The sequence below is a fragment of the Varroa jacobsoni genome, unplaced genomic scaffold, assembly GCF_002532875.2.
Source record: "Varroa jacobsoni isolate VJ856 unplaced genomic scaffold, vjacob_1.0 scaffold_39, whole genome shotgun sequence".
Lineage (NCBI taxonomy): Eukaryota > Metazoa > Arthropoda > Arachnida > Mesostigmata > Varroidae > Varroa > Varroa jacobsoni.
The window spans coordinates 15,289-23,749 of NW_019212941.1; the positions used below are offsets into that span (position 1 = coordinate 15,289).

An 8,461-nucleotide genomic window follows, 5' to 3' on the forward strand; every position below is an offset into this window, starting at 1 on the left:
GAGGGAGGGAGGGAGGGAGAGCGCGACAAAGTTCAATAGATGCGTTTCAATGATGGAACCAGTGCCGGTGTATAAAAATAGTTCTACGTAATTCCTTCACTTGATCAGTCCTTTGCAACTCTACACGAATGCCAGCTTCCCAGCTGTGCCCTCTTGATCGGTAATTCTTTACCACTTACGGGCCGCAAGGAACTTTATGTTTGAGAACGACTTGTCCTGTTGGCGGCTTAGAAGGCTTGACCTGTGTGACTGTAACAAACCGGGGTCGAGAGACAGCACATCACTAACGGTACACATCTAAAAAGCATACCACTCCTACGGAGAATTTATACAGCCACTATTGAAACCTTCGGTAGCACCTGATGCACATCTCCTAAGGCAAAACGTCATGTGGTGGCCGTTATACAGGGGGGACCATCTAGGTAGCCCTTCCACCTACCGTACCCTTTGATAAATCCTTATTATTGTTGTTGTTATATATATATATATATATATATATATATATTGTTAAACCAATCGAATTATTTGGTAGAACTTAATATCTACAATGTTGTTTGGTTTTATTATGGGAACAAAGCGTGTGCCAGTCCGACTGCCAGAACAGCTCTAGACGACTAGCTAATATGAGTGAATAGAAATGAAGTGTAAGTATTGTTAAGGTAGCTTCAAACAGCTTAACCTCTGAAACCGAGTAGACTAGAGCTCGTTGTGAATAACCTTCCAAAGACTTCACTTTTTTCTTACTCTGAAGTTCAGCTCTAGGAATGAGCCACTTAAATATGGCTTGTCATTCGCAGCTGCGGACCCCTGATAGAGCACATAAACTAGGTTTTCCCTTTGACAGTGGACGATACCATAAATGTCACTACTGTGAAATCAACAACCATTTCTTCTTACCATGGTATGTGAGTAGGGTTCAGCTGAAAGACGTTGAACACAGCCTATTTTGTATTCAAGTTGCGTAAAACTTTGCACTGCAGCCAATGAAAAATATTTGATGAGACTGCGCCATCTTGTAGATCAGCAGGCTACATACATAAACTTGCTACAGTTTTTAATTGATTTTTCCATCCTTTCACCCAGCAGCCAGAAGAAACGGGTTCGAGTCGCACGGCGGGAGGTCACTTGCAGCTGTCAAGCTTTGATTCCATGAGCTTCATTTGAGTATATCAGGTATATTTTTAAAAACAATAGCTTATATAAATTTTTCGCCCATTAAGCTATTTTTCTAACTATCTGTAAAGTAACCCATTATTCAAACTAATACCAACCCAGTACTAAGAATAGATGATACCGTAAAACTGCTGAAAGCTGAAGTTGAACAAACACTTCCACAAGCCTCAGGTTACATAAAAATCTATACATACCATTCAGGAATTAACCTTCTTCAAAAAATGACAGTATGATGCACCACATTTCATTATTTTTGTCCAAATAGCTAGCCAATGCGTGCGTTGGTGGATGAACTTGCTCTTCCGCTAGGTGCTTCCGACGACACCCATTCAAACCACATATATCTCTTTCATCTTTGCCTAAACGCTACCTATCACGACCTTACGAGTCTCCTAAACGGCTATAGATCGTGCCCTATAGGACATCGCCTTTAACACGGACATCACCGCGTGCTTCGCGCTAATTACGCTCTATGTATCGAAATAAGGAAGGAGAGAAGGTGACAAACGCAGGAATGAAGGATAACGAGCATGGCTTTTAAAAACGCGGCGGGCCATCTCTAAATCAATAGCTATCATCATAGCAGAGACAAAAGCATGCCCCTAGCATAAAGGTATGGCCCACATAACATTCCTATTGGAGTTCGAACGTTAAGGTATGGTTAACCTGTTTAATCTGTGGATCATCCTATCAGTGAAAGGGTTATAGGAAGCTTCTTTTATTGGATGAAGTAAGATATTCGCAGTGTGTATAAGTATCTGAAACGATTTTTTCGAACTGAATATATCAGTAGATTTGAGCTCACAATTGCGTAACATGATTATTTTCAGTTGAATACGAGTCAGTCTTATATATCATATATGATTATCTTAAATGATCATCACTAAACAGACCTTTAGATCTTCATGTCCTTTACCAATTTTCAATCCGATCAAATATTAGATGATATTTGCTATCAACCTTTACCCATAAATATGTAAAACTTAGTTCTAGGCTGGTCTCCCTGTCTCGCTTTGACGACGTACAGGGATCGAACCTGACAAAAGTCGATGTCAAATGAACCGAGGAAGAAACCAACCATAGGACATAAATGCACCGTAGAGCCGTAACAGTATTTTGATGAATACTAGTTATGCCAGCATAAACGATTTTTAGAACCACAAACGTATTTCTTGCATTCGTTTACTTCTACTATCTAAGACCATATAACTCAGAAAGCAAAAAGAGCCCTCTGTTTACTTCGAATATGTTGTTTCAAGAATAGCTTTTTTTTTTTTTCTTTTTTCGTTTTGGGTCCTGTAGAAGGCTATGAGGATATTCAAGCAGCCAGCAACAGATGTAGAGTGTTCTTCGTTTGGTTACTGCCTCCCTTTGTTATGGCCTATAGCCACCACAAACGCCTACCAACTCACTAATAGTAAGAGCGCTCCGCACAGCTGCAGGCTTATCGAGCCCGGGGAGACCCTCGTGTTCATCGTATCAACGCAGTGCTGTTGTGGTCGCCAACAAATTTAGCGTCGCTAAACCGTTCCTTCCCCCAAATCTTTCTTACTTTGTTGTCATTCGCTCACTATACACGCAACGTGTTTATGAATGTTTTTTTAAGTTGCCTCTAGTTCGTTTGTTGTTTATAACGTATGGGGGCGTACCATTTGCGATAGTTTTTTTGCGATGCGTCAATCGCCGATGTTCTCCATGCTCGGATTTTTTCGGCAGCTATCGATCGAGGAGAGAGTAAAAGGACCACTAGGAACATGATCATCACTAATATCGCTAGCGTTTCTGTTTGGGTAGTTGGGCGTGGGCACTTTGACCACGCTTGTTGATCAGCCTGCTGTAGTGCCGGGTTGTTTCCAGCATATGAGCACCCGTACGTGAACTGGAAGCGTAAGCAACAAACTACAGTAACGAACAACTTTATTGTGGTGCGTCCCGATCTAGGCAGGGCTACGGAAAAAAATCGAGTTCTTGTACATTATATTTTAGTCTTTCTTCTACCATACTAATATATGTGAAGGCATACAACATATGATAAATACGTATGATGACATTTGGTGCGAGGCACTTCAAGCACCTCGGTATATATGGAAACATTGGTGGGCGTAAACTTTCCTGTTATTTCTTACTTTTTTTTTTGATAAATAGGGATAACGTCACTCAAAGACACTCAAATCTCGAAGTTTTAAGACCTAACCTTCATACATAAATGCAATGTGCTCCAGTCAATTCAGTGTAAATATAACTCATGTTATATTTCCGTTTCGCGTTGGGCGTCACGAGTAATCCTGGTCACCGTTCATTGCTTATACAGTCTTAGGCAATTTCACCAAGAAACTTGTCCTAATCCTTGTTTCGTTCTAACTTTTTACATGACAACTTTCAGAACCAAACGAATTAGTAATTTTAAGAATTATGATATCTTCTTAATAACAGTTGTTATAATAGTACCAGCTGCATAAATGGATTTCTTTGTAAATGTTCATAGTTATCTTTAGAGCTTGCAGCATAAGAAAATATGTAGCCTATTCATTTTAATGCTACAGATATCAAAATCTTACGGAACCGCCCTCAGAGGCGTTGGAGTATAATGGTACTCATGATCTGTTATCCGGCTAGTATTTCGACCTGACAACAAAAATATATCTGTACTATTGTATACTACTTTTCTACCCCACTTTTATTTTATGACTGGACGTATGGGCATTTTTTTGCATCATTCGTCAGTTAAACGATATAAGGGCCGCGGCCAGAATTCTCTAATACGTACCTATAATTATAGTATTACCTCTTAGGACCTTAGCAATATTTCCTCTATGTACATCCCACTACATCGTTTTCATTATCTACGTACTTCGGTCGATGATAATATCATCTTTCATTTGCCAAATGACGAGCTAGGGCAATTTTCCCAAAGAAAATTGACTTTCCGATGCGCACACATACCGATTCGACGATAAGGTCCAGGAGTAAGAGTTTACTCTTATAGGGCAATTTTTCGTAGGCGTTCTCTGCAGAGTGAAGGCTTTGCATGTTTAGAGCAATGCTTCCAAAGTGCCTCGTCTCATCTGAGGCGACAGAAAAGAGGGGTGATGGCCGCTACTGATCGTCCGTACCGGTGCATCGACGCTGTCGCATAGTATTCTACTATTCATTTCCCTACGATATCCTGGTGATAATTTCTCCTTTTGGCCCATTTTCACTATCTAGCCAGCTTATTACACAACAAACTAATGTAGAAAAAGGTACACATTTAATGTTGTTTTGCCACAAGCACGTACTTTACTTTTTTCGCCAGAGGGGGTACGTGCACCTATAAAGACCAGTTTGCCCTTATTTCACCTCTCGTGTTATTCCAGCAGAGAGTGAATCGACTAAAGGGGAGATGAAGTCATCGGTTGGTCTTTAAGAGAGGATCGTGGGGCCATCTGGCGTTGGTCGTAGTGCCCGCAAACATCGACGCTAGTCTGCACTTCTGCCTCTCCCCACCAGTCCCAAGCGAACATTGTCTGCTCACAATGAACACAACCCGTTTCAAGCTCGGTCAGACCCCCAAATGTACCAGCTATGCACGTTCGTCGCAGACACGACCCTCAATTGTGAGGCGAAGTGCCGATTGTACCGCCATTCAAGCTGCAAGGCTACCAATTTACAAACGAGCGAACACTATTGCGTACGCTATTGTACTCAGATGGCGGTAGTACCAGCCGCAAGTGCGGCATCCGCCGAAGCCAACGCGAACGTAACGGTAAGGCCAAGCGTCGCACTTAACCAATTAGGCCGCTAACTCGCTTACCAGGCCAATAAGCTAGCGAGAAAACCAAGCGAGCCTCCACCGAACCAAGCAAACGACAGGCAAAGAACCACCCAGCTGCCGATTTCCCTGATGCCACTTTACCTTCTCTCCAATAACAGGATGCATTTCTTATGCCGTTTTACTTGACCCGCCTGCGACCCATACTACTACGTACCTTTTCTGGACATTCCTGTTACCTCGCCGATCGGCACGCTTCGCCTGCTATGGTGAGGCAGGATCGAATGATGACTTCCTCGTCCGCATCAGTCCACCAAGTTTCTATAATAAGTGCCAGTCGCGGTCCTTACGCCGTAACAACTAGATTGGAGCAAACCATAACGGCACGAGCCACCTGGGTCGATTTGTAGCCTAGCAAGTCGCTGTTTTCTTTTCTTTAACTCTGTCTGACACTGGCATGTGCTTATGAACCCTAAACTGTGGAGCAACCTGAATCCCTAGTATCTTGATCACCTTCCCTGTTTCCGTAGGCTTCCCCTCTTAGAGTCTTACCAATATAATATCCCTCCGGTCATGAGACCGCAATTACTCTCTTTCCCATAACGAGACTCAAGGCCCATCCGTTCTGTTCCTTACGATCGTTCTCTAAGCTTCTGGTTCTTCCTTTTTGAAGCTGAGAAATAATCTATGTAACGCCAGAAGAGCCAAGGCGAAGCGTAACTGTCTTCAGGGCATCCTTAGCTCGACGCATTCACCTGGGAGACCGTCAAACTGCACAAGTAGTGGCACTGCTACAAGTAGGTATGCAAAGCTGCGGACAAAAAGCCTACCGCCTGTTAGCTGCCGAGCTGGTTGTTGCCAGTAGTGAGAAATTGATGTACACTAATTAACACTGATACAACGACTTGAGAGTAAGTTGCTCACGGCTGCTTTTTTCCATAAAGAAGGGATGAAAGGCGGTATATTATCTAGTACGATTAGTAACCATTACGACCACCATTATCACTACTACCACTGCCATTATAATCGTCACAGATGCGCGCAACAACAGAAAAGATTCGATATCTGCACCCCGCAACGGACGATAGTTCATGTTAAACATGACTTAGCCTGATTTACAAAGACATCGTAACAGTCACACTGAAAATACAACGTGGCCTCGTTGTTCAGGGGGGTAGCACCAGCTCGCTGTAACCTCATCGTAATTTAGCCTGCGCTGAGAAGCCGGTAGCTTTATTATTCATTGCATAATAACTGTTTATTTTATTTATTTTTATTTATTTATATATTTATTTGCACCACAAACAGCCACTCGATGTGGACCCTCCAAACAAGGAAACTAAAGACTTACGCGAGTCGAGCATTTGAAATCAACTATTATTTGGCTTGGCCACCTAATAATGAAATAGGCTCCACATACGTGGGTAAAATCCTTTGGTGGACCAGTAAAAAGTCTCATGAGAAGCGTCGCCTTGTTGTCCATTAGTACAATACTTAACGTATTGAGTTTCACCTAAAAAGTAGCGTCCCGAGGCGTTTGTTCAGCGCTTACCCGATCCGTTAGTAAATATAAGTTGCTAACCGATAGAACAATTTAGGTTAGGCAACGATATGATAGGGCCTTCCATAGACGGTTCTTGATGTTCTTCTGTTCTTTTACTGGGGTAACATAATGTTAGCACTTAAGTAAAGCGCCGCGTAGCGTTGAGTAAATATGAAATATCTCAATTTAGCTTTATCGTAGTCGCCGCTTGCTTTTTAGCGCCTCGGCCATTTGGCGATAAAAGTAACAGGACGCTGCCCAACAAATTAACCACGGCCGATCTATCGCGAACGTTCTCTCCAATATTACAACGTGCAGGCACATACGTTACAGGTACAAAGCTAGTCGCAGGTACTGAACAAATCGCCTAAGTGCATGCTTCCAGACGTGCATTCGGATGATTATTCTGGAAAGGAACACCGGAAGGGTTCGCTCTGGCCTACCTTCTATTTGTTCATGTAGCCCTATATAGAAGATAGAGACTAAGGAAATCATAATTTGAACAACATAAACTATATTTTTGCGGAGTACATCAGGGGCCCTAACGATATTTGGCCTTATCTAGCTTTTCGACAACAGAGCGTCTTCCGCAAATTGCACAAGTCGTATGTCTTAGCATTGACGTCCTATATTTATACCGCACTTGAATCGTCGAGTCCGATTCTGAAGAAATTCATCTATACATATATAAAAATTGTGTATATGTGCCTTTTTGACCTGTACAATAGTGAGTAAACGTATGTACAGCTGATTTGATTCGTTGAATCCATTTAGGCGCACGTAAAGATCGGACGCCGCCGGCGCCGCTATTTATACTGCTGGATAAACTGTTTTCAGCAATCGTCTTCTCGTTTCTTGGTGGTTCAGATGGTCGGTCTGGCTGTGCGAATCCCCCGGCCTCCCTGCGTTTATTGTGACTTTGGACGTTATCCAGATTCGTCGGCATTCGAATACGGCATTACTCTGTCTGGTCTTGGCCCAGGGGACGGTACAGAGAAAGCTTACATAAGAGAAGCGCTCGCAAAAGCAGCAGCTGTTCAAGCGCCAGCTGCAATGGGTACGCCTCATAACATGATGCCAGCAGCAGCAGCAGCAGCAGCAGTAGTTCCAGGAGGGTTTATATAAAACTCCGTTTTATTTACGCCTCGGACAATGATGGGTTCCCCGGACAGCTTGATGGCTGACTAGCTGGAACTGTGACAAGCGGCGAGAGCCCCTGACGCGTGAGGAATGACCCCTACGATAGCCTCAGTTGCAAGCTTATTGTAGGCACTTAACGTAATTATTGCTAGCCAAGGCTGCGGGAGCAACTTTATACTATGTTGTACTTTATACTATAGTACTATGTTGCTAGCTTTGATATTTTTTCTCTTTACCGTATAATAAATATTGTAACTTCTTCGATTTATTGGTGTATACTGTTATATTTTTTGTGTAGTCCGCTTAATAACCTTATATTTCGTATAGATTGAGAACGCTGTACTCTAAGGATCGAACAGTAGGAAGGGAATCCCTTTCGTCTGTCACCAGCTGCTCGGCTTCTCAGAAGATCCTATTTTGCCAGATCTTATAGCTTACTCGTCGAATCGAGCGCAAAATCTTCATTTCAAGTTTTTTTTTGTACTTCGCTATTAAACGATAGTCTTATCACCGTTACGTTGCATATGTCGTAAACGTCTTGTGACACACAGGTCGCAACAAGCTAGCGCTCCCAGTTATTTCGTCAGCTGAGGCGAACTCCTTCGAGTATCTCGCTGAGCTTTCTACAAAAGCTTCGTTCGCCGTTCGGGAGAGCTGTGAACTTCAAGCGAGGAAAGAATAGGACAGCAAGTGGCTCGAAACCATTTCCGACGTTGCGTGCTTCCATAATGGTTAAAAGGAAGGAGGCACAAGGCCGCAATAACCATAATATTACAGCTAAAAGATATTTCACGTAATATCCTGTTTAAGCTAAACTAACCACTGTAATGGATAATACATAATAGAATGAAGTA

At 42.7% G+C, this 8,461-nt stretch overlaps 1 long non-coding RNA gene across 1 annotated transcript in view; it reads left to right on the top strand.

Annotated features, from left to right (window-relative positions):
- The window catches only part of LOC111260097 (uncharacterized), a 23,132-nt gene extending 15,257 nt beyond the window's left edge, over nt 1-7,875 (top strand). The window contains exons 2-4 of the long non-coding RNA XR_002680080.2: nt 1,087-1,173; nt 1,439-1,786; nt 7,335-7,875. This is a non-coding gene — a long non-coding RNA (uncharacterized LOC111260097). The remainder of the gene's footprint in view (nt 1-1,086; nt 1,174-1,438; nt 1,787-7,334) is intronic.
- Nucleotides 7,876-8,461: the final 586 nt, after the last annotated feature.